This window comes from Coturnix japonica, chromosome 11 (assembly GCF_054131305.1).
Source record: "Coturnix japonica strain WE chromosome 11, WE-NBRP24, whole genome shotgun sequence".
Classification (NCBI taxonomy): Eukaryota; Metazoa; Chordata; class Aves; order Galliformes; family Phasianidae; genus Coturnix; species Coturnix japonica.
Window position 1 is genome coordinate 4,204,470 of NC_140673.1, and position 27,000 is coordinate 4,231,469.

The following is a 27,000-nucleotide window of genomic DNA, read 5'->3' on the forward strand; positions in this document are numbered from 1 at the left end:
TCAGCTCAGAAAGTACAGTTTGCATCCATACATCTTCGGCACTGCACAAATTGAAGCAACCATCATCCTTACCACATGAAGCAAATTGGTAAGATTAATTCAATCTAAACTGAACAACATTACGGCAGCTAGTTTGAGCCTCATAGAGTCATTCAGTTTTGCAAAAGAAGGGTGTTTTTTCTGTGTATGACTTCATTTGTCTTTGAGAACGACAAGAGGTCACAAAGAACGGAGGCACCCTCCAGCCCCCGCGGAGTCCAGGCGATGGAGCAGACTGTTCCACTCTGGCTGCTAACAGGGTCCCCAGAGCTGGCAAATACAGCAGTTTGGGAAATCCCCATGTGAAAGGTATTCCCAAGCGAAGCTCAGATTCCTTGCCGCTTTAACTTGCTATTTACAGCCCTCACCAAACGCTCACAGGAAGGTTGTGACTGGAGCTCTGCTGTTTGCTGGCTATTCTAGGCAGCTAGAACAGCCCCCCTCGGGGCCAAAGGCAAGTGAGCTTAAACCAATCACCAGAACAGGGAGAGCAAGGGGGCTAAACACAGCTTCTCCTCTCCTGGGGCCAAGCCTTCAATTTACTGATGTTTTGTATTTTATTGCAATTTACTAACTAAAACCACCTGTTTCCTCAAGCTCTCTGCAATTTATTGTTTTGCAAAATCAGTTTCACATTACACTTCTGATCAGTGCAGTTCCACATGAGAGCTACAGAATGTAGGTGATGTATTAAAAAGCAAAGGGTCGAAGGCCAAGAATCTACTCACTTCACTGCAGGCTTTCCAGCCCCAAAACATGGCTATCTGTGCACAAATCCCACTCGCAGTCCCATGGCACAGTCAGATCTGTGTTACGATATAGCTGTCGAGGCAGCAGGGTGATGAGCGAGCTGAGCTGTGCCCAGCTCACAAAGCTTCCCCCAAAGCAGTTAGCTGCTGGCAGGAATATTTGGATAGCTGTAGGTTGTTCTGGGACTTGCGTTGGCTTTTCTTCGGTGTGAGATGGCTGCTACACTTTTGAACAATTATCCATCAGGGTTGACAGGCTATTTACTGAAGATAAATTGATCCGATAACTTCTTACAACCACCTATTCTTTTCCAAAACTCCTGATGTACTGTAATGGACACGCCATTCTGAATTTAGGCAATAACAGAACTCCAGAATATTTTAACTCCCTCACATTTCCTATTATTAATCCATCTTGGGGATTTATATTTGCAGATCTCTCAAATCTGTGCTGTTTGTAGAAGGCTCATGATAAAACATGGCAGAATAAAAGCATTCCTTGAGCCAGGAACTTTTTTGCTTTATTTCTTTTTTTCCCTCTTCTCCATCACATGAAACTGTTCCACTTCTCTTGACCAAGAAGTAAAACAGATTAAGTTTGGCATGCCTCATGCCCCAAATACCTGAATCTAGCAATTAATCCCCTCTGCACAGAGACAATTTTCTTCTCCTGCCAGCCACCACGGTTAATTCCTACAACTCCTCTGGCAATGACTTGCATTGCAGTGCTGAAGAGATATGGCCTGAAATGCAGGCAGAGTGTTCACAGTTGCATTGGGTTAATCACCAGGGCAAGCATATCTCATGTCCCCAGCATCACACTGCTTGTGTCTATAGCAGCTTGTGCTGTGTTACTTGAGAATCGAGCCAGCTGGGAAGTTCAGCCCCTCACCCTGAACTTCCATCATTAGAGTTGCATCCAACCTTAACAGTTGCGTTCTGTATTTGAGCCTTTTCCTCCCTAAAGTCGAGAAATCGTACCTAAAACCAACAAATGCTGCAACTTAAATGAAATTCTTTCAACATCGAGTACCTGAGAGCCAGGGAATGTCAGATTTATGGCTGCACATACAGCTCGGTTTGCACTCCCTATGCGGATGCATTGTGATTAAGTATCTAATTGCGTGATTGCATACTACTTTTCCCTGGGATTCCTGCCTCATCCAGTGTGCAGAAAGCACATACAAGCGCGGAGAATTATATTTGCACAAACAACCATAAATCCCGCATTTCCTAGCTTCAGAGTACTTGACTTTGCAAATAATGTTCCTTTCACATAGATTTTTGGTTGCTGTATTTGTACAGCTCACACCTAAAGAGCGCTGCAACATCACAGCATTCTCTTAGAGCACGTAATCAGTTGCTGAGACCCTCTCATTTTACGGATGTAACATTTTCAAAAACTCATTTCATGCTTGCACTATCGTGCTTATAAAAGTCATATTTTCCAGACAATAGAGGCAGTATAAAAATTAAAACAAGCTGTACCCTGATTGGCCAAGTTGTCTGAATTATTCTCTTTCTTCCTAACAATGAACTGTATTCTCCAAGCTCTAAGTAAACAATTAAGAAGGGTGGGGGTGGAGGTTGGAGGGCAACCTATAGTAAACAGTGTTTGAATTGAACTCTTAGAAAAATTAAAAAATAATTAAAAAAAAAATAAGTAAAATAAACCCTGATCTCCTAATGGAGACTGATGTGCAACTGATGATGAAGGAAGGTGCTTTCTAGTAAATGATGAGAACTGTGCTACAGGAGAGAGCACAAATCTTATTAAACAGAACTTAAAAGGATAACAGAAAGTTCCTTACGCATTTCTAGAAACACCTCTACAAAGGCAGCAGCTTTTCTACCTAGGTAAGATTATCTGAGCATCTGCTTGCCTCCACTGTCAGAAAAGACATAGTACATAATGCAGTTGCTGCCTCAGCAGGTGGCACTGGATTAATACAGATTCAATACTGCATAATCCTCAAATAGAATTCTTAAGAAAACCAATTAGCAAAATGTGGCTCTGCTTTGAAAAACAAACAACGTAATTTGGAGGGTTCCCATATTACCGGGTCTCACTGATCCTACTTTGAGAGCTCCTGGAGGACAACTCAGCATGGGATATCTGCCACATCTCCAGAATCAGTGCACATCTTGCAGCCTCAGGTACTCACCTACATTCAGCTCCTTTAACTGTGAGGGCTGGGTGGAAGCAAAGAGAACACAGCAAACTACTGCTTCTGCTTTACTCTCTCCTAGTCGTCTAGGCCGAGCAAGGCAGCGAGAAGAACAGTGAATCTGGACCTTCAGTAAGTCCACAGAGGGCGAACACAGAGATACGACATCTCCCTGAATATCTGCCTATTTCTAGTTGCTTTTATGCCATTCAGCATTTGCAGGAATTCCTAAACTTTCCTTTTGACACTGGGAAGAGGCTGAGAAAGTCTTCAGCAAATTTGTTATTCCACAGAAAGGACCAAACTTTTCAGGTAAAGTGCAGCTGTCATTTCTACTGACTCATAGAATCATAAAATCACAAGATTGGAAAGGACCTACAAGATCATTTAGTCCAACCATCAAAAACAAATATGGGAAACAGACAGTCAGGTCTCCAGTACTGCAATGCATTCTGGAATTTCCATAACAGCTTGCAAATTATCTAAATGGAGATGGAAACCAGAATGCAGTACTTCTAGGTAAAATGTCACTGTATAATACAAACAGTATGGAAGCAGGTCTAGATTCCAGTTCATATACATAACCATGCTTCAGCAATGGCCACAATACATATTACCTATGCTGAAAAGTACAAACAGGGCCATTCATTTTCAGCAATCATATGAGATGATTATAGAACAAGAAAGTAGGGCTCTTTCCCCATGTGAATATCAGAGCAACATCCTTGAATCACAACAAATATTGTTCAGAAAAAAATTACCAAACCAGGTTGAACAGCAAGTAATGAATACAAAGGAAGAGCTTCTTAAGGCTTACTTGTATTTCCCCTGTCCCTCACATGCTCAAACCAGATCCAGGTAAACATTTTCAGGTACAATGGACACATGATTTGGTGATCTGTACTTCCAGACAAGAGAGAACTAGTCCATTTGTAAGAAGCCACCTGGCTAAGACTGCAGTTATTAATGGAATATCAACTTCTTCATTTCTTAATTAGCTAACAAGGTCTCCAGGCATACCTACTGCAATCCTTGGATACTCTTTCGGAGTCTAACACTGGCATTTGTGTCACAAAGCCTCAGAGAGACTCAATGCTATAGGCCAACTTAGTTTTTACCATTAGCCATATGACTGTCACATGGAGCTTTCTGGAGGCTGTCTGTATTATTCAGATACCTCTTGGTCTGCTGGGAATAAGATCTTTGTTGCTCCCTCTAAATGCCAGCCTTGCTGTCCTCCCTTCTCCAATCTCCTTCCACCTGACAGCATTCAGCAGTTTTTCTTCTGCTGTACTGGCACAGGCTCCACTTTTTTTCACAAACATATTCCAAAGCCCACAGAACAACCTGGAGGTTATCCACAAGATGAAGTTAATTCAGTAACATTTACGTTCATGAGACACACTGAAAAACTTTAATTGCCTTCTCTTGGGATCTGGAAAAATTCTTGGCAGAATTTTTTAAGTGTGTTTACAAGCACTTCTGAAAACATTTAGATTTATAAATAGCTTATCAAATCCAATTTTCCTGGGGAAAACAAAACAAAATAAAACCTAAATTCCCTTTCTAGGGAAAGAAACAAACCTCGGTTGGAATCACTTCACACTTGCAGGAATATCTGCGTAGGCGGAGGTGATAAAAGTATGTTTAGGTATCCGGATGTTTGAAGGTTTCCTAGGGATGTCCCTGAATGCAGACTGGTGTTACTTCTGACTTTTATTTATCAGATATATTACTATCATTGCAAATCAAGTCACAGATTAACTCTGGCAAAATGGTCAAACACAGCAAGGGAATGCAACACAGTTGTGACAACCATACAAATGAGTTGTGGTTAATCTCACCAAAGATCAGTGAAGAAGCTTTTTGTTTTTACTCCAGACTCAGTCAAAAAATCCATAGATAGGAGCAGAGTTATGCTAAGAGAATGAATCACCAACACCTTCATAAACATATGAAGAGCGTAGCATGGTGTGAAATATCAGATTCTGCACAGAATACCATAAATTGGGCATGTGTTTAATAGCTCTCCCTGATGTTACCTTCAGATACCATAAAGCAAGGCCTCATTTCTGACTTTCTGGCTCTGGAGAATGTTTTTCTTTCATTATATTCACATACCCCATGTAAAAGGAATTTACCATTAGGTATTTGGCCTTCACCAGATGTCTTTATTAATTATTTTTAAATGCTGAAATTATGATAGGGAGTGAAGATAAACATAATATCTATGCAGAAAGAACTTCTGGGCTGCAGATGCAATTAGGTGAATGAACTGGGCACAACTTCCACAGACTCCTCTCCTAGAGGATGTTCTTTCCAAACCCAACCTGCTATTACAAGGTCTCACATGAGGACAGCTTGGCTACAAAGTAACAATCTGTATTATCAGTTGAGTGCAAAGCAACAAAACAAAAAGAAAACTAAAAACCAGGTCTCTGGCAGAGTACCCAAGTGCATCAAAAGCAGACACAACATCAAGCAGACCAAAGAAAAGTGGGACTAGAATGGTTCTGAGCAAGAAGGGGACTGGATGCAGAAAGATCTGCAGTATTACACCTCCTAGAATGAGGAGTCTGCAGCCTGTAGATAAGACGGACAAAGAGAGGAAGTTGCTGGGGGGGATGAGCTGCAGGGCCCTGGGAGGACTGGGAATCAATGTAAGAGCCTCTTTGGGGGATGCAACAGATGAAATGTTTTCAAAAATACAGATTCAAATATATGGCCTTAGGGCCACGTGACAAAGGAGACACTGCTGAAATTCCAATTTGAATCCAATTCATTGTAGTCCAAAGCAATTCCAGCCAAATTTCACAGGCATAATGACACAGAAACACTAGCTGGCAGGCTATATCCCAGATATATATAAGAGGCTGCATCAAAACATCACCTTCTCCAAAGACAAAATATTATACGAAGAATTGTTTTTCTGGTTTTTCAAATGCATGACTTCCACAAGGCATCATAAAAGGGACACTGCAGGAGACCTCATGAGATAGAAATCAATCACAGAGCCTAAAAAGCACAACTATGTGTACGCAATCCATCCCCCATTGCATACCTAACCAGCATCTCTTGCAGAGCTTCAAACATTCTCTACTATCTGTTTTTGTCACTGTTTCACTGCAGCTCCAGACAAGCACTTTGCATCATGGCCTGCACTGAAGGTTTTACAGAGAAGAGAAAGACCCCAAAGCAGAAAGAATTTGTCCAAGGCCACACAATAGGCGACACATAAGGGCAAAAATCCTGATCTCCGGCCTTTCTCTCCAAACATACATTTATTCCCAGCATCATCACTATAAATACATTCATTTCCTCTAAGCACTTCCAACACCAGTGAATTATGAAGCACCTGATTTCTATACCGATTTTCCCAACTTGTTTTGAGATGACTCGCTCAGAATAAGCTGATCTGAAGGGCCGACGATGATGTTGCTGGGAGGATGGAGGCACTGTAGCCACAGGGCGATCTGTGCAACCTGTCACATCGTGACACGGTCATCCTATTTAAAGTAATGCTATATTGCCTTTATGTACTAGCAGCTCTCTCCTAACACTGATGATCTCACATACCTATTTTCAGCTCCTAAACTATGATTCTATTACAAATGCAAGAGGCACAGTGTTCTCCTTTTTTAAAGCAAAGGCTAATGATGTAATAAACAGACTTTGAACTGCAGTCATTAGATATTCACATCACATTGAGATTTACTCAAGCTCACTGTCTTCCGCAGGAAATTTTCTACCATCCCTTTTCTAAAAGATGAAAACACTACTGGATATGGAATGGAATGTGCATCATCTTTCAACCCATCCGCGGCTTCTAAAACAGCAGCATATTGACTGGACGTATTTAAACCCTTGGTGAATCTTCATAGTGAAGAAGGGAGAGACAGCACAAAGGAGGTTGTTTTAAATGCCCATGACTGTTTTTCCCAGTCAGGGCAGTACAATGTCAATACCTCTGAGTACGCCAAATATGAAGTTTCAAAACAGGGCCTTGAATCAATGCTGAAAGCTCAAAGGACGCCACAGATATTTCTCAACAGGTGGAAAGTATATAAATAAAATTTCAGATAATTCAAATACATTCAAACAGCTAAATTTTCCACAGAAAAACATGTTTCTCTCTAACTAACTGGAAAGCTTCAGACCAAAGACAGCATTATGATTTATCCAGCCTGAAAAACAAAATATTTCCCTTTCCTTCCAAAATTAATTTAACTTCTAAAACCAAATGATACTTTGTGAAACAAAGCACAAGCCAAATGTTAGTGTTATGTGCAGTAACCATTCCTGTCATAGCAGGATCCAAATGCCATAACTCAGATCCGCAGCTTTTACACTCAGATTTGGATGCATACAGAGGCGATCGATACTTTGATGTGCGTACAGCTCAGAAACACAAGCAGAGAGCATGGAGCAGGACTGGGATATCTTTTAATATATATAATATATTTTAAAAGGATTCACATCATTTTGTTAGTTCATTTGGATTTTTGAGGGATGAAATGTTTACAAAATATTCTATCGTGATTCAAAATGGAACTTACACATTTTGTCAGTAAGGCACAGGGATACAATGATTACATCTTCTGTCCACTCAGCATCTTAGTACTACATACAGATCTGTCCTTTTCCCTTCTTTTTATAAATGAAATCTCACACCATTTGCTAGGAAGCTTTGTCTATACCAGTCCCAAATTACACTGTACCTACTCTCATAGGGCACGAATCTCAATGCATTTCTACAACTGATTGAATTCTAGAATTAAATATACCTCATTAACACCTTCCCCCAAAGAATGAAGGAGAACAACTCTCTCTCGTATTTAATGTTAACAGAAAAAGGCAAGAATTCAGTACTACATTCCCCTGAATTACATTTCCATTTCTTTTACTGTTTGGAATTCAAATACTCTGAGAGAACCTGCGAGTGGTATGACACTGACAGGACTGCAAAAGCATTCAACAGCTTCTCTGACTTGCTCTTTGGTTATGCCATTGTGTACCTTCAGGTCTTTGTTGTTAATTAAATCAAACCAGATTTCCACCAACAGTGTAACAGCAGTGTCATCAGCACGCAATCTGCTGAGGGTTTCTCAAAGTCCCTCTTGTTACTTTTGCAAGCTTAGTGGATCTTTGTGCAGCCCTTCATTGCATGAAACATGCACGACCTTTTATTCAGTGCATTTCTCATGCTCAGAAGTTACTTCCACATACTTATTGTATTTACATAAAAATACTGAATGCCTGCTTAAGGAGCAACTGAACCTGGCCCTTCAGCCTTCATAGGCGCAGTCAACAGGAGGCACAGAAAACTTCTGAATGTTCCTTTCTGACAGCGTTGCTATTTTTCAAGCAGATTTAGACAATGTTTTCCAGGGAAATCTAAAGAAACTGCATCTAGGGATCACTTTCCTTTGCTTCATTTTCACCGCCACCCTGATCGAATGAAAGAGATTCGTTCCTTACCACGCTGTTTACATTTCTGGGTAGCACTTTCAGCAGCCTGAAATCACTGCACAAATGGAGGTGTTTACCACTCCCACACACGTACTGCTGAGCACCTGGCAATTCTGACCCAACTTCTCCATCCTGTGCAGTTTCCAAAAGATGCAGAGGATCTTTCAGCCTTTCATTCACAGGCAGAACTTGAAGCACAGCATATCCAATACATTCAAATATTCACCTTTTTAAAAACTCAGGTTTACTTGTCCTTCTTTTCCCAGGCTGTGTGCAAAATCCCAGGACTGCCTTGGCACTAAGGGCTCTCAGCAAACTTTGTAGAAGTGAACTTCTGTTCAAAGCTAGGGAAAAAAAAAAGCCCAAACCCTGAGACTGAATAAATCCACTGGACTGTTTTCAGAGATGGTGAAATTTTCCATAACTCCACACCGGCTTAAGGATTTATTTTTTTTTTTAAAACAATATTAGGAACTACTGAATCTGCATCCGAAGCTAAAATGTTCATAAAAAATCTATTCTGTGCTGCCACCGCCAGAGTGGCATGGCTCTCTTAATGCAGCAACCTTGCAGTTCTGTTGATTCAACTCACTAACTCTTACAACAACAGATGTTCCAGCATATTATATACAAATTGTCCCATCCCTACAGAATCCTAGGCAAAATTACAGTACCGGTCAAACAACATTTCTTTCTTCAGCTTTAAAAAATGCACTGCCTTTTATTTTAAGCTCCATATTATTCATCTAGCAGTTTGTTTCTCTCTCTTACCAGCAAAAAAATATAATACAGGAAAAGATTTAAATGAAAAACAGATCTGTGTAGTGAATTGCATATGGTTTCCATTTTCCTTCATGCACAGCTTCATAGACAGTCAACTCAGAAATCCCTCCCACAAATCCAGACTTGAAGCCCACTTGCAGAATTTTGTCAGCACTGGAGTTAGGAGACAACTCTCAGTGCATGAAAATGCTGTGATACATCTTTGCTTCATCTGTTAGGGTGAACCTTTCCTAAAAAGCACCACTGGATGTGCCTAATAAATGAGTATGTATAAAATATGCATGCTCAGATGAAGCTGGCTGTATCCACGTTGACCTGCTGTAGAGTTCTCTGTTTCCTGGCATACTATGTTTGTGTCCACACCACATAGCTTATTGCATTTTATGCCTTTTCACAACACAGTTTTCCAGCGCTAACAACTTTATACCTAGTTGACATGCTCAGTACTATACTAAATCCAGCCAATAAATACTACTCCTGCCAAGAAGACTTCAGAACTATTACATTCCATCAGCTTTCTCTAGCTGATTTCAACAATTATTTACAAGGTCCTTCTGACTTTGTTTACATATAATGCATCTTTTCCTCCTATTTCTCATAGCCAGAACTAATCTTTTCTCTCTTGCTTTCAGCAATTCTTGATGACATATGAATACCAAAGTAAGCGTGCCTTGTTTCTACCAGACACCACAGGAGGTTTACAAAAGCAGTAAACTCCTGGTTTCCCTAGACACTCTCAGGGGGCTTACATGTCAGTGGAAGAGTAGGAAGGATAAGATGCTGATTGTCAGCTGCTGCTGTGGTTGCCATTAGCTAACAATTGTCTGGATCTCCTCCTCTTTAGAGAGCAGCTCTGAGGGGGTCTTGGATGGGATGCAGAAATGAAATAGAAGACCTTGGAGCACCTTCCTTTTTTCCTCTTCAAGGTAAAAGTCCAAGAAGGAGAGCATGCATGTGGAGAAGGCAATGTTTTCAATAAGCATGATTTGGTTAGCAGATCGGAATGACACAGCACAGGTCCCTGAAAATCCAAGACGCTTCCACGTCACAAACATTCAGATGAAAAAAAAAAGAAAGAGAATTCTAGCAAGACCTTGGAAAACATGTGTGTTAATGCTGTGTCCTAGAGAAAATGTTTGTCAGCCAGGAAGATGTGTTCATCGCTTGGTTGCAGACATCACCTTTGGTTTAAATTTAGAACTTGTGAATTTCTGTCTCTTCAGTACAGCACAAAGGTTACCTGTTATGCTGGTCTACTTTTAATGGACACTTGCTGACGTAAAAAATGAAAAGAAAGTTAAGGAAGTTTTGCCGATTCTATGTTTCCTTATATTTATACACTCGAAAATGAAAAACATACCTAGGGAATGAAGCAGTCAGTAGAAAACTTGCTCATGTGCTCTAAAATCTAGTAAGACACCTGTTATCTCCATAGAAGTCAATAATTGCATTCATGCTAGCAGCTGATCCTGGCATTCTTAACTATTGACCCAGAGACCAGACCAGGTCAGGCTGCTGAAAAAGGAGCACATTTTTGAGGTCTTAGGTAACAGCTTCCAGTCTCTCAATCTTCACACGAAATTTGCTTCCAGGAAAGTCAAACTGGAATGAACAAACTTTTCCATCACTAATTCCCTTCTGCTCTGATTACTTCTCCCCCCACCTTTTCCTCTAATCAGCTTGTGTTGTTTAACTTCCCAAGTTAAAATTATCAATTTGCTTTCAGAGGATTTTCAGACACCTGGCAACTCTTTTCCATTTGCTCACTGCTACCTACCATCAAATGTTTTCTTTTTGTCTATCTATTTTGAGTAAAAATCCAGTGATCTCCAGTTCCAAGAAGAATATACACTCATCTGTGGAGGAGTTATGGGTTACAGGTTAACCTAGGACCTGTCGCCAGTATTTTTCAGCCAGTCCTGGTCTATGAAGGATACAACCTGAATCTTTTTGTGCACAAGTACGTGACACAGCTCCTTGATACTCTAGTTCCTGCTAAGGTCATAGTAAATTGATTTCTGGAACAGAACAAAGAAAGCTATAACTGCACAAGGTGCTTTGCTTACAAATGAATACAGCAGACAGGGCAACATCTTCTGATTTCTTCAATATAATCATAAATATATGGATAAACAAATTATAGGCCATACTAACATATTTCATAACAACTGAAAGACTTGTTCAATTAAGTCAAAGAAGAGCAGAGTAATAACCCAGTGGGTGATAATGTTGTACTATGAAGTCTATTATTTTTTATACCATGACCAGTTTGGTGAGATTTTTCAGCAGAAAAGATGCTCAGATCCTGAAACCTGCTTGGCTTACAGAGCTCTTCAGAAGTGTACCTCAGCATCCATAATACCTCAGGGACCAATAGACCTATCCTCATCACATTCTTGGATCTCTCTTGAATTTATCCACTAACTGTTGTGAAACATACATCAATACCCATTAAACACTGTTGCTTTTTCTGCATGTTCTGCATTATCTGCAAGGGAACGTTTTGGTTTACTGTTTAATCAAAAATGCTTTTTCAGGCTCTAGGAAAAGACACAGTGGCTAAACATACCTTTATGTTTAGGAGTAAAAGATGGTACAGTCTGTAGGGGCCTTTGGTTCTCATGAGGAATCTATGTTTTTAACCAATTTCTGATTAATTTCCTTTTTCTCCACACATGAGAGAAGGTTCAGTAGGGAATCAAAAGCAGAGTTATCTACTTCATCCTTAAATTTTAGCCAATCTTCAGAATATGCTAAGATTCACCTATTGGATGAGCAGCAGTACAACAACAAAGGAAACCACTTCAGCTGTGTGAAATGTGAGCAAAGTTACATGCAAGTTTACCTTGTAAAAAAAATTCTATTATAGCACTACCTGAAGAGGTCTGTGTTGTTGTTTTGGTTTGTTTTAAATCATGATCAGATCCTCAAGAGAATAAGCACCACTCATAAAAGGTTCAGTTGAAGCTATTTGCTCTCTTAGGATAAGAGCAGAGCAGGTAATTCTGTATGCACAGCCTCACAAGCAAAAGGGAGGCCTGGAATGGAGCTGTAGTGACCACTACAAAAAGAACAGATCAACACACAATGAAGGTTCCTACCACTGAGAGAAGATAGCACATAGATCAGCAAAGGAAGACCATGGAACGAGGGAGAAGGTCATGATAGACCTCATATGAAAAAAACACTGAAGTAGAAAGTGGGACTTCAAAGAAAAAATTCCTACTCCATATTCAGGTTTTAATATTGCAACCGGTTAATCAGTAATAAGGGGAAAAAACCCTCAACTTTTTGACCTCTGAAGAGGGCATAGTCATGGGGTATCAGTTTAGGTGTTTGTTGTGAGTACAGCACAACCCAAAGGACATTTTTACACTATCCACCCTGATAAAGAAGGCACATAAGGAAAGGGAATTAAAGCAAAATGCCCTCAAAAAGTTCTTCATAAGCCTTTCTCTATGGCTCCACCTCTCAGCCTATCTTAGTAAGTTAATCAGTTTCTTTGAAACTACACATAATAATTCAAGAAAAGGAAACTCTTCCACAAACATAAGGGGCTTCAACAGAGTTAAGTCACACCCTAGTTCACTGACAAGCAAAACACTTGCAGACAAGCAGAGCACTACTTATTGTTGGCAGTGGAAGCTCGCTCAAATGACACGCAAAAAAAATCTTATTCTTTTAAATCGGAAAATCAAGGGGAGTAACAATGAGCTATTTGGAAACCTTTCATCTTAGGAGACACCGAGACAAAGAGCAACTCCAAATATCAGGGATACTGAAAAAATACACAAGGGACTTTGTGTTGATACATTAACTCCTCTGTTTCACACAGAATGGATGCTTCTGTTGTGTGGGTACCGTTGAGGTGTTCCATGGAGAGGAGCAATAGAGCTCCCTGAGTCTCTTTGACAGTCGCCTCTTCTTAGAATGCACATCTAGAACCAGTGACTGCTTCCTACATTCAGCCTCAGGAAAGGAACTCAGTTTCACATTCAAAAGTCTGATTCATTACTGTTAAGACTTTATCAAAAGCAAGACAACCTAAGAAAAAAATTACATTATGAACAGAAGTTTTGGCAAGACAATGACGACATTTCATGCAGCAGTTAATATAAAGAGAGGATAACAGTTCTGCCAAAGACAATAAATACTAGAAGAAATGTCTTTTAGTTTTAGAGGCCCTAAGCAATATTGCTGGTGTTCATTTTAAGATCTGCTTCTACAACGCTATTCCCTGGAAACTGTTCTTAAATGTGAAAAGGATGAATGTTTTTGTTTTGGGCTCATTCACAATGCTGGCATTACTAACCACAGCCTTGAACTGAGGTGAGAGCTAACATCACCTTGCCACTAGTTTCTTTCAACTGCACCCTTCTTTCTTGATCTCTTTTCCGCACCACTACAAAATTCTCCAGGCGTTACTATCGAAAATACGCTCAAGTAATAAATCATGTATCTGCTCTCACGTGACTGGTATTCATTAGAGTCAAAGATCTCCAAGATCTGCCCCCAGAGTGTATTATATTTCTGAAACATAGAAATAGCTGCAAGACAACATTTTGCCAGGAAAGAAAAAAAGAAACACCAACACAAAAGTAACAACAAACTGCCTCTCAGCTGGGCAGCAGAAAGAATGCTCATAAAAATATGTTTGAGGGGTAAATCAAACCCCAAATTCTAATGAGCCAAAACCAACAGTCTAAACACAACAGGGCAAAGTATTTAACATGGGATTTTTAACTAGAAACTTCTACAAATAATACACTTTTTTTTTTTCTTTTTTTTTTAATCATCCCAAAAGTTCTATTTGCGAAAGGTTTTATCTTCTTTTTCTGGAAAAGAATAATAATCAACCAAGAAAACCATGGCAAGTTTATCCATGATGTATCTTTGCTCCTGCTAAGCGATAAATAACACCCGCCTACACTCACGGAGATGCTTTATCCCCTTTTATCATCCCATTATTTTGCTTTGCTGAATACTACAATTACTTTGCAACTGAAGTGACATCTTCTCTGAGACACAATGATCTTTAAGTGATGTGGTAACCTGAGTGAATCATGTGAGTCTGAGTGGGGAGAAAGAACACTTCATTCAGTTGAACATCTGGGTCTTATAAAGGCTTAACACTAACGTGCTGCTGAGCTAAAGCAAAGTCTGAGGAGATCACAGCAGGCAAGAAAGAAGACAGTGTAAATCCAGGGCATATCATGCTCTTCACCACTACTCTGAAAATTAACTTAGCTCAGCTAATTTTGCATCTCTACTAATTGTGTGTTGTGTATGAGTAAGCAGTGACTCAGGAAATGTCAAAGCTATTCCATATCCTGTCCTTTTCCTGAAGAAAAACATGACAGGCACAGAGGACACCTCCCCCATTAGGCCACAACAATTCAACAAGGCAGATATTTATTTTAGCAAGAATGAAATAACCTTTATGCAAACTAAACGCTGCCACTTGGTCATTACGATCACTTTTTACTACCGCGCTGAACTTACACAGCCATACACAAAAACAATTTGCTGCCCAAAACCTAGGTCAGATGTCCAGATACACAGCCATACACAAAAATGAAGCTGGAAAATACACAGGGAGCAGAAAGCCGCCCAGCCATGAGGACTCCTTATCTACGGTACTTCAATTATTTTCAAACATTTCTGGTTATACATCAGTAAAATTAGACCACTGGCTCTAAGGCAACAAAAATACTGAACAATACAAGACCACAAAACGACACACACATCATAACCAGGGTGAAAATAACCAGACTGCTAACGAGGGAAAAAATAAAATAAGTGGCATCAGTAGTGAACCTCTCGTTACTGTTTATTTCCTCAATACACAAGGGTGGATGCTGATGCTAACTAACTACAAGTTCCCAACTCATTGGCACAGAGCTGTCCCCTGCTCACTGAAGACACAGGGAATACAAGCTCCAAAACTCTGTTAGGTGCCCAAAGTAGAGGGCGTGACCCCTCCCCCCACCTTTACTTTCTCCCCATTCATTTCTTTCTTGCAAACTCCAGCAAAGGTGGAGGCAAAGCACAAGCAGAGCAGAGAAGTGACACAGGGGAAAGGAAAACAGCATAACAGAGAAGGTGAAACAGCAAATATGCTGAGGCATCCAAGGTATGTCTGGGGAAGAGAGAAAGCAGGCATGAAGGAACAAGTGAAAGAGAAGTCAGAAAAGGGAAAAGGACCAGGAACTTGGTGTTTAGGGGCTTTACTTGCAGAGCACCCCAACACAGGTGGAAGGTTATCCAGATTACAACTTCTTCATTCTTTCCTACAGCCATGGACACAGTTACCTGCAAGCACAGGTAATTCCTACATGCACTTGCCAGAAGCAACAAAATTGCTGGGGAGCACACTCGAATAAAAATAAAAACAAATGAGTGGGTCAAGTTGCAGTAGTGCATTAATAAACAGCAGGAGTGCAAGGCTACATCAGACTTTACCATGACATCAGCAATATCAGTCCATTAATGGGTGACAAATGCTAACAAAGCAAGTAGCAGGGACACTCTCCTCACATGAAGATGCTTCCTCAGCCCTCACCTGTCCCCTGCCCACATTATTACCATTACCAATCGCCCTTTTATAACTATTTGGTATCAACTCTGGTGACAAAATCAGACCCCTGAAAGTATGCAGTTGTATGGTGGTTTGGGTTTTTTGGTTTTTTTCTTTTTGTTAAGATGAAAAAGCATATCCGTTCTGTTCCCTTTGTTCCATGCCTACCTTTTTCTCAGCCTCTTAAGGTACTGTTTAGCTTCTTGAGTGCTTAAAAGGGTTAATCATTCCTGCTGGATGTGCAAAAACTTCAGAACAAATTATGGCAGACGACTTTCTTTTGCAGATTTCAGAAATAACTATGTTCAATTGTCTGCTATTATTCAACTAATTTATCAGCTGCAGACATCCAGCTTACTGTCCTGTAGTTCCCTGGATCATATCTAGAGCTTTTGGAAACTAAAGATACAAAATTTACAATTGTCCAGACACTTGCTAGAATAATTTTTTAATGTAAAAATGTGCGTTAGCAGCAGCTCATCCACTTCTACAGTGTAAATACAGCCTAGAAATCTTTACAAACAACAAGAAGTATGTAGCTCCCACACAAGCTGCGCACCAACATCATTTAAAAGCAGCCTGTCCTGTCCAGCATGCAGAGGGGCCTGGCACTGTAGTGCAGTCCTGCCAGTAAAAGGAAATAACCCAACAGAAATACAGCTACTTTCTTTTTCATGGTGGTCTTCCAAGTAAGTGTCAGTGAAGAAGAAAGAAACTGGACTTTGCAAAATCCTTTGTTTCACCAAAGTTAAAATAAAATAAAAATAATAAAATAATATTTTAGGCTTGTGGAGAAGAATTTGACCACTGGGCTGAGTTCGTGGGCATGTCAGAAATGTCAGAATGAAAAACTCATGAAAAATGAAAAATTATCTGCATGTTTGGAAGGCACATATGATGAGCCCTGGTAGCAATTTATTACTGATAGAAACACTCTGAGTCAAGGTTACTGCAGCCATGAAAGCAACCTGCCGCTTCAGTACTACGTCTAAGCAAAAGCCTGAGAAGCGCATGCATTTCGTCAGAAGCACTTTTAAAACCAACAGGATATCTGGGGAGCCATTCAGTAGAAGATTTTAAATATTACAGGTATCACATATCAGAATGAATCAAAATGCCCATTTCTTTTCAGGCCTACACCCTCCCAAACAGAGATCAAGTGAAAAAGAAGGGGCTGGATCTAAATGCTTAACACAGACATGTGTAACTAGCCAAGCAGAATCTATGAAGGAAAAGAGACACATACCTAAGAGGTCTGAATGACTTTGTACAGTATTAGAAGCTCTCCTTGATAAGGCTTTAGCATCCTTCTGGGCACCCAGAACAAGCCCAAACCCCATGTACTCCATTCCTCCAGAGCTCAACTTTTGCCAGGAAACAAGCTTAGAGAGGGAGAATTTCCAGGCCGCAGTGCAATGAGCCATTCTGCTTCTATTTAACCATCTTGTGAAAAATTCACAGACTAATGCTGCAGCAGTCAGCAGGAAAATTCAAAATTTCACACTCCTCGGATCCTAAACCTGCTTGGGTCTTTAATGCACTACCTCTTGTTTTGTTTGGGATCTCTGCAACCTGTACTGCAGGGGCTGAGGTGTCAGAGCATCTCCTTCTCCTGGTACAGAAAGAGGATCCCTGGAACTTGGCCTTTTCCTGACAGCGTAACCAATCCTTGCTCTTCATCTCTGATGGTTCCTCACTGCAGAAAATCTGACCCACTACACTTAGGGTCCCAGTTACAGAAGTCTCTCACTACTCACTCTTTCCCAAATTATGTTCTTCTGCCACAAGGCAAGTGCTAAATGGTTATACAGTAAGAAGGCCAGTTCCTACAATTGCTGTGTTATGCAGACAAGGAGCCCTCTGGGCTTGTCCACAGTGTTTCCTACTTTGTTTGCAGTGACAGCCTTACCTCTAAAAGCTCTCATGCATCAGTTTACTTTCTCTTACACACTTGTCTAAGAAAGTCAAGCACTCTGCACCCTGGGCCTCCTTTTATAGCATTTCCAAACCTTTGCTAATTAAAAAATCTCTCCACTGCTTAGATGCACATCAGCCTACTGTAATCCAAATGGTGGAACTGCATGCACAATCTGAGCTAGACAACACTTGGTGTGCTACCACAACAAAACAGTCTGCAGGTCACTTTTCCTTCCTGTTGTCTGGAGACTCTGAAACCACCTTCCCTGATGTCCAAGTTCATTGTATTAATGCTTGCTGAAGTTAGGGCTCTGCAACCTGTCCTGTGTGTGCCTCTAAAAGCTACGGCTCTCAGAGCATTTGCCATCACCTAGGAAGAACCATATCACGTCAAAGTTATTTAGGACACATTTAGATTTATGTATGTAGTTCTTTCCAAAGATGTTCTGGAAGTTGGTGGATATGTACCTTTCAGAACCAAGTCCCAGCACTCAAACTTCCAGGCAGAAAAAGAGCTACTGGCAACAATTCCATAAAGTGCACATTCTATATAAAGTCACCGCCAGTTCTGACTTCCAAAGAGCTTACCTGGTAAGTATCCCTTTGTTTTAGGCCACAAGCGAAGGCAGGTTAAACATTTAAAATAAAATAAAATAAAGGCACAACACTTCGAATGAACAGCAGAACTAACAAAGCGGGAAAAAAAAAGTCTACAGGAGAGGAAAGGATAGATGCCTGTAGGGAGAATATCTTACAATCTACGGTAAAGTCATACTTGGCAAAATTCAATAGATCTGGTAAACATCAAAGATAAAATTTAGCAGGATAATTCCACCAAGCACCATTAAAAGAAAAATGGGACCAGCAGGGTTACCAGTGAAAAACAATGCCAGGCCTAATAGCACTGATCTACCAGAAGCAATTTATTATGACACCAGAAATAGCTATTTTCACAGTGGATGCTTGAAATGAAAACTTTAAAGCTTCTTTAAGTCTTGAGCTATAGCAAAGTATTCAGCCAGCCAGCCAAAATAGCTGAAGGGAAATAGGAAGGCCACATGTGGAACTAATTACTCATGTAGAGGCTATGACAAAGAACATTTCTCCAGACTTTTCATGGGGGCTTCACTTTCAGGAAGTAACTCTAATTACTGTTCAAGTCTCGGCAGCCTGCATGCCGCTGACAGTTCCAAGAAAAAATGAACCTATTTGCCCTTTTCTTGGTCTGAAATGCCAAAATATAAAAGCGCAACTGGAGGCATTAAAAAGAAACAAAATAAGCCCTGGCTTCTTGAGGAAGATTCTCAAGCTGAATTCTTTTTATAAGTTCAGTTTTTCAGCCTGCAGAAAACAGCAAATTCTGCCTACATTAACTTGCTCTCCGTTGGCTGCAGTGAAACTGTACATCTTGACTTTTTACAGCTTTTCCATACTGGGGCCCACTTCCTGCCCGGTTGAAGAAAAAAATCTGGCCTGAAGATGAAATGACTGCTTAACATTACACTAAAACATCTGGTACCATTTTATACACAGACCCATGTCTGAGAGCAGGCAATTCTAGCGGTCTCACCAGCGGCACAGTGCATACCCAAACCTCCCTAGGGTGACATCATCCCATATATGGACTCTCAGGCCCAGCCCTCCCCCTTTTCCTGGTCCTAAATTCATTGCCAGATCCCCAGTCTGCTGCAAATGTGCCACGTCAAGACTGGAAATCACAGCACTTCAGTGTGTTTCAGTGAGTGCTGCAGAGTGTGAGGGAGAGCCGAGCACAACCCGTGATGCAGGAAGGCAGTTTTTCCCAAAGACTAAAAGAGGATTTAAAATAAATAAATAGAAGCGTCCGGAGATCCTGCTCCGTCGCCCCAGTGTTCAGACTACCTGTTCAGGACAATGCTGTTGTACAGTAGTCTGCACATTGGTTAGACTGGGCAAGGGAAAGCAGCGACATGGACTATTGGGGACGCCAGTTGCTCTTGCCAAGGAGAAGACAGTTATTGCTCCTTTCAGATCTCATATACAGTATTTTTCTTCACAGGTTTTGCACACTAGGGAATAAGAAACGCTAAGGGACACTGTGAAAAAGGAGGACTGCAGAATAATGCGGGGAAGACATTCTGGTAAGGCCTACTTTGGAAGAACACCTGGCCTATGACCTGGCAAACCTAGGTGACTCCCCCCCCCCTTCCTCCAGTCATCACTGCAAGAAAGATGGAGCTCTGATGATTTACTAAAACCTATGCAAGAAATGAGCGAGGTATACTACCTAGATGTGTACTACTTAGAGAAGTGTACAAGAGCATAGTTGAAGTCGGTCATTTTTTTCTTTTTTCTTTTCTTTTTTTTTTTTTTTAAATTTAAAATAAAGTTTACTTTTGCCCACAAACTCAAAAGGTAAATTTAATATTTTTTTTACTTGTAGCAATCAGTATAAATATCTAAGGAGTATATTGCTTTCTTTTAATGCAGAAGAGGCTTGCTAGTATGTATTCTGAATAGCTCTCGTTATGAACTATTAATCTGAAGATCAATTTTAAGAAAATACTTTCTCTTAAAGTAATAAAGTAATATAAATGAATGCATGAATATTATTTTAAATTATTGTAAAATATATCGCTGTTGGGATAACTGTACTTTGATTTTCTATGCAACTGAAACTTCTTTGCAAGTAATCTATGCTCTGTGTACTAATGAAAACTGGGAGGGATCCCATAGGGAATATATGACTACTCTATGCTTTGCTTCTGCCATGTAGCATACAAAATATTTGATTGTTTAGGAAAAATTACCTCTGAAAGTGCAGGATGTAATGGGGAAAAGTAATCCAAATCAATCAATAAATAAAACAGAACAAACAGCTTTCCGCCCCATACCTGCCTGGCTATTGCTTATAAGCGATCGGCACCGATTGATTGTTACCGCTGATGTATAGTTTGCTTTGCTGATATTTCTTCTAACAATCTAACATCTTCTAACAAAATGATAAGTTACTTTGTCCTAAATCCCACTGATAGAAAAGGAATTTGTAAACGAATGCAGAAGTTTGCTTTGGTGAATTTCCAGCTGTCCTGGTAGGGGAAAAAAACCCTCAGGCTGAATGAAATCCCCACGGACAGAATAATACAAAAAGTCTGGGCTGCAATCTGATACCAGCTGAACTCCAGAGTCAGCTCCCCTAAAGTTAGCACTAGTAACAAACTACTGCAACCAGAAAAAAAAGAAAAAAATAAAAAAAATTTAAAGAAAATAAAAAAAACCCACCTATATGGTGCTCATTATGGCCAGGAAGGCTTGCAATAGCTGCACTATAAAAAGAATTAGCAGAAATAAGCAGCCATTAGTACAATTAGCTGGCGATTATGCATAATGTGTATTATATTCCAGACAGCCTTGACGCTGTGCAATTGTTAAAAATATGTATATTATCATTACCTTTCTCACTGCTCCTTCAGTAATCAATAGAAGTCCTATTGGGAAGACATGGCCGTGTAGCATTAGTGTGACTGTACTTATACTGCTTGCCTTACAGCCTGCAAAGCAACAAGCACTGTCATTTCCCTTACCCTCCCAAAAAAGCTTTTGCAATTTGACTTAAAGAATGATTATTTCTTGTAATTGTAGATGCACTGCCAGGTTGTCCACCCTCTCTTCCCTTATTTCACCAAAGATTATCTTCAGTGTTAAATTAGTGGGTTTTCATCCTTCGTAGTCTGAAGGAATTTTTACTCTCATTCTACTTTAAAGTGAAATTACAAGCAAGTTAAATAGCCAAGCTGAAGAGATAGGCAGGTATTAAAGAAATGGAAGGAGATTCGGGCTTGCATTAATATTTCTCAATCTTTAAGATTGATTGCTCTTCTAGGCATAAAGAAAATCTGATAAGTTTTATGACTTTTTGTCATAGCGGTAGGAAAATGGCTTCAATTTGCATTAAGAAACACGCTTTGTTACACTTCCAGGGGAAACATGATCGCTCGCAAGTATATTTTCTATCTCTTGCTTATTTGCACATCCACTTTTACTGTTTGTTTGCTTGTTTGAGAATTCTGATCTAGAAATTAAGAACGTAATGTTAACTGTTAGAAAAACCCTGTTATGAGATAGCTTACATCAATGTTGGCTAAATAAGCAAAGAGCATGAATACATACAGAACGGATATTTCTCTTATCTCTAGCCCGCTATTTGTGTTAATCTTTATTTTAAACGGCCTTTCTGGATTTAGGAAGTGATTCCCCTCCCATACACCCATGACTGCTCAAAGTTACATTTTTAGCCTGCAGGGCCGGGAGCTAGGAGGCCCCTTCACTTGGGGCTTGGGAAGGGGGGGCTGTGCACAAAGCAGCAGATACGGGAAGAAAGCCTGTATTGTTAGCAATGAATAAGGAAGTATATCTACTTCAGCTCAGCAATCAAAACATTTCCAAAGTGAATTAAGTGATTCTCTGGTTCTTCACACGGTGCTGTTTTAGCTAGGAAAAGTTCTAGCTGATTATAATAATACAGAAAAGACTTTCAAAGCTATTAAATAGAGGTTTTAAATAGGCATGACAATAAACACAAGGCAGCCGTATACAATTTTTTCATGAGCAGAAAAAATCATTGCTATTTGCAAAGAATATTTATATATATATATATATATATATATACATACACACATATATGTGTGTGTGTGTATGAGCAAGTCCCAATATGTAATAAATCACAGAGAGATCTCTGTGCAACTGGATGGATACCAAAGCTTAAATCTGTATTAGGAGTTAAAGGATACAGCTCAAGTTATTATAGAATGCACCAAATCTAGAAAAGCAAATGAAAGCTGAGAGCAGTTGAAGAGGTCAGGGTTTCAATATATTGAACTGTTATCTTTAAACGAGTCTTATTTTTTAGTACAACAAAAAATAAATAAATAGGGAAGAGGAAAAAAATATTTCAAAGTATATATATATATATAATTTTTATCTTTATTTTTTTAAGAGAAAAAAAAAAAAAAAGGAGAGGGGAAGCCACAGAAGTCTACAAAAATACAGAGATACAGAGCAAGCGAGCGTCCCAGGGCAAAAAAGTCACTTTAACAAATGGCATTAAGTCACTCGTTGCCTTCTGCATTGCAGTTACCAGCGCTGTGCAACACGGCTGCATGTGCAGGAAGGACACTGCTCTGCTCCCCATGCTCCTTGCCCCCCTCCCTGCACCATCACTGCGTGTCCACAGGCACTGCTGCAGACCACCCAAGTGCCATCGCTGGGTGCAAAATGGGATGACCCAAAGAGCAAAAGACTCACAAACAATTCTGAACTCCCCAACAGGGAATTAAGTGATGATCACCGTTACACCAAAAGATGCTGAGCAGGCTGGAAAATGTAAAAACGTAAATCTTAGGCTGGATAGGGTTGGTTATTTTTCCCCTCCTTCTTCTTTTTCATTATTATTTTATTATTTAGATCTTACTGAGGACATAAATTAACTTTTACTTGCAGAAGGCTTTGCTTCCCGAGCTGCACTTTATTTTAACAAAAACTAATTAAAATAATATTAAGGATTGGGTTAAACCTAGAAGATGACAGGAAACTGCAGAGTTTAGAATGCAATTTCCCTGAATAATGCTATTGTACTTCTGTGCTGCATTTTATGCTGTATTGCAAAACAGCATCTAAAAACAACAGCCTTCCCTGATCACAGCTGGACTGAATATAAGTCTCAATTTGATCTCCAAACTCCCTATATTTAAAGCCAAATCCTCCCTATAGGTTCCTGTAAAAATAATAATGGAAATCATAGGACTTTGTTTCAAGGACTCTAAAATACTCTTAAGCCCTTTCCTGATATAATGAATGAACCAGACGGAGCACACAAACACTTTGCCCTTTTGTCAAACCAACTAGAATCCAACTTTGAAGGAATATCTGCTTTTAAATAAGACTCAAGTGGAGACACTGCAGTACCATGAGCGGTCCCAGCGAGTTCTCTAAAGGCAAAATGAATGTGCTCCAGTCATAACAAGCACAGCCATTTGCTGATTGCTTGATGAATTCTCCTTGTGCACAGTTATTAGAAAGACAGCACAATCTTTCATGTGCAACTACTCATGAGTTCCCTGATAGCTGCTAATAGGAAACCTATAAATTACAAGGCATGTTTTTGTTGTTCTAGTTCATTTTTTTTTTTACTATCATTTGCCATTGATTTTTACCGTACAATTCCTCCAAAGAGCCACAGCACAGAAACTGAGACCTAATTTTCTCCCAAACCACTGATTTATTTGGCAACTCAATTCAGACATTATATATAAAAGAAGCAGTTTGCTATACGTGCATTATTAAAATTACTTTTCATTTGTCACATTTTGCTCTAAAATAGCCAAGTGGGCAGGAAGGCATGCTATGCCATATTAGAGCCCGGTCTTATTTCTGGAGTTCTAAGTAAAATTTTAAGCAAGCGTATCACAAAACTAAAGGGAGCATATTTAATGTCTTGGAATTAATGTATTGTGTCTAAATTAGCTAGTTGTACTTCATGTTTGATTAGATTTTTAAGAGACATTACTTCATTTTGCTTGTTTTAAGGAAAATTGATATCTTTATTGACGTAATTGAGGTCCTTAATTGTATTATTCGACTTGTTTATTAGCTAAAGTGTCCTTAATTTTAAGTCAAAATACTTATTATTGCTAAAATGCAAAAAATTAGCATGTATTAATTTATTACTGGACTATCCACACCATCAGCCCTTTGGTAAATATATCCCTTTTATAATCTGCTCTCAAGACCAGAGCTTCAGTGCTCCTCTTCTGTATGGGATACACCTACCATTGGTTTAAAGGCTTGCTGCTTACCTATGGAGGCACTAGTGAGCAAAAGGGATATAAGAACACCATCATGAAACAGAATTATTCCATCTGTACAGAAAAGTGATACAACTATTTACCTCCTACCTCTTTTATGTGCCCATGGGTTTATACTTTTCGAAACAATGCCTCAACAATGGTGTAAACGTCATTGAAAAATTGGATTACATTCACATCTTGCGATGTCAATGACGCTGCTCACTTTTTCTTTTCAGTAAATATCAATCTGAAAAACTGACGGAAGCTCAATAAATTTGTTTTCTAACCAATTACGGATTTTGAGAGAAAGCTAAATTGAAATAACATGCAAAGCAAAATACTAAAGAGATATGATTATGGTAAGGGGATAGCTCTCACATATTACCATAAGTGATATAAAATATAACTGGTTTCCTTTCCAGCACATCCCCGTCCGCTGGGTTAATGTGCAAGTTGTTGTCTCCATTTGTACAGGAAGATTTCTATTTATTTTTAACATGCAAGATTATTGTACTTATCTGCTCCTAGAAAATATGTACTGTGTAAACATATCCTTTATCTTGAACTTCAGTATTTCTGTGCTTCCTAGAAGAGTTAAACCATCTGGTTATGTTACTACGTGTGAGTGCAATACAGAGGCAGACGCCTGTGTGAGCTGCATATAAAATAAATTACGGTTTCAAGTCTTTTTTTTGTTTTTTTTAGAGTGTTCCATGTGTTGAACTCATATCTCTGATCCACGTCAGTATAATGCCAACTGATGTACCAAAAGGCTTATTTTCTGAATAAAATCAAATGACGTTCTCGTCCTACAGCTCACAATGCTTTAAAGTTTAATTCTGTTATGTGTGCTCCCCCCAACAAAGTCCCCCAAAGCGGATGGGTACAAAGTGATCCCCACCAGCGGTGATGGCTCCAAGGGACTGGCTGGACGGAGTTGTCATGTGTCTGCCTGTCTACACTTGCTGTGCAGAACATCCTCTCACCTGTACAGCAGGCACAGACAGGCAGTCACATGACAACCCAGCCTGAGTGACAGCCGGCTCTGACACCCCAGAGCATCTTCAGCAAGAGCTGCAGCCACGAGTCGCTCTGGATCTCAGATGGTCGGTCAGTAACCAAGCCGCATCCTGCAACCCACCTAGAGTCAAACCAACAGTGCCTATAAAATACAATAAAACCCACTGCTGAAATTTTTACTGTGCTTTCTATAGTACTCTTTTCCTAGTTGTTCTCATTAACTCACTAATGACAGGTTTTATTTACGTGCAGCTCTGCAGCACCACAGTAAATGGGAGGAAAGAGTTCTCATCCATAAAACCCGAGCAACTCGCGCTCTTAGAACGCTGCTGTAAATAACCACCAATGTTGCTGTTAGCCATAGAAGTGAGCACAGCTTGCTGTGTGGCAACTTAATCCTAGAAGCACACACAATGTCAGACCCCAGAGGAATTTCTGCCCTTTTTGCATTCTTACCCACCCCCCCCTCTCATTTTCTTACCTCTCTCCCAAACCTCACTGAACTTTACAATTGGGAATAAACTGAAATTAGATGAAGTTATATCACTGGATACTGCGCTTTGGTATTAAAGGAAAAAGGAAATATTTGATTTGGAAATCAGAATTAAAAAGATTTTTCAAATTAACAAAAATGTCACATTTTTACAAGTTCTTATCCTAGCCCCAGCATGGCATCCTTTGGTCTCCTCTGAGGCCTCTGAATGGTTTGGAAAGAATAATAAATTAAGTTATCTGACCATGCTCTGTAAAGATGCTTCGCTGCTTTACTGATGGTGTCTTCCTGTTCATGAGGGAGCTTTTGAGCCACTGGAATGACGTCCCACATTCCCAAAGCCCGTACTGTCCCAACATAGAAACTGCTAATTCTGAAACTTCAGATTTGCAGGCTGGCTTCTAAATGAACCTTAGCATCAAATGTTACAGCCTTTTGTGTTTGTGAAAGCAGTAACAACTGAGAGCTGAAATGTTTATATTTCAAATGTATATATATGTTTGTAGGAGATGCATCTTGTAATGCTTCAGCTAGTATCACACAGGGTACTTAAGAAAACTGCACGTGTGAGCTATATGAATGTGCTAATTTTGCACTTATTTACAATAGTCTCAAAGCAGTACACAACATTTTCCACGCTTAATCTTAAGCTCATGGAAAAGCACGAAGTCACAGTCATGCAGCAAGTTTATGAACACAGACAACTGTATGCAGGGCCAGAAACTAATTCAGATGAGTGTACACATACCTAATAGCATATCCACTGTATCCACACTGATCCATAACTATAAGATCGAAAAGTACTCTCAGGCACTGATTCTCATCTCATCTAGCACTAAAGTCCCCTTGCATGTTTGAACAGCAGCAAAACCGCATCAATAATGAGCTAAAGATACCACTGGTCCCTTTTTTTTCTTCTTCCAATATTGATACCACGGAACAAATTTTGAAATGCTTTACT

General features: G+C 39.8%; 1 protein-coding gene and 1 long non-coding RNA gene across 17 annotated transcripts in view; one reads left to right on the forward strand and one right to left on the reverse strand.

Moving 5' to 3' along the window:
• Positions 1-27,000, reverse strand: part of DNM3 (dynamin 3) — a 157,608-nt gene that overhangs the window by 82,347 nt on the left and 48,261 nt on the right. The window lies entirely within an intron of this gene.
• On the forward strand, positions 19,580-25,725 carry LOC146758972 (uncharacterized). Its single transcript, XR_014932554.1, has 2 exons — positions 19,580-19,822; positions 25,232-25,725. It is a non-coding gene; the product is annotated as an uncharacterized LOC146758972 (long non-coding RNA).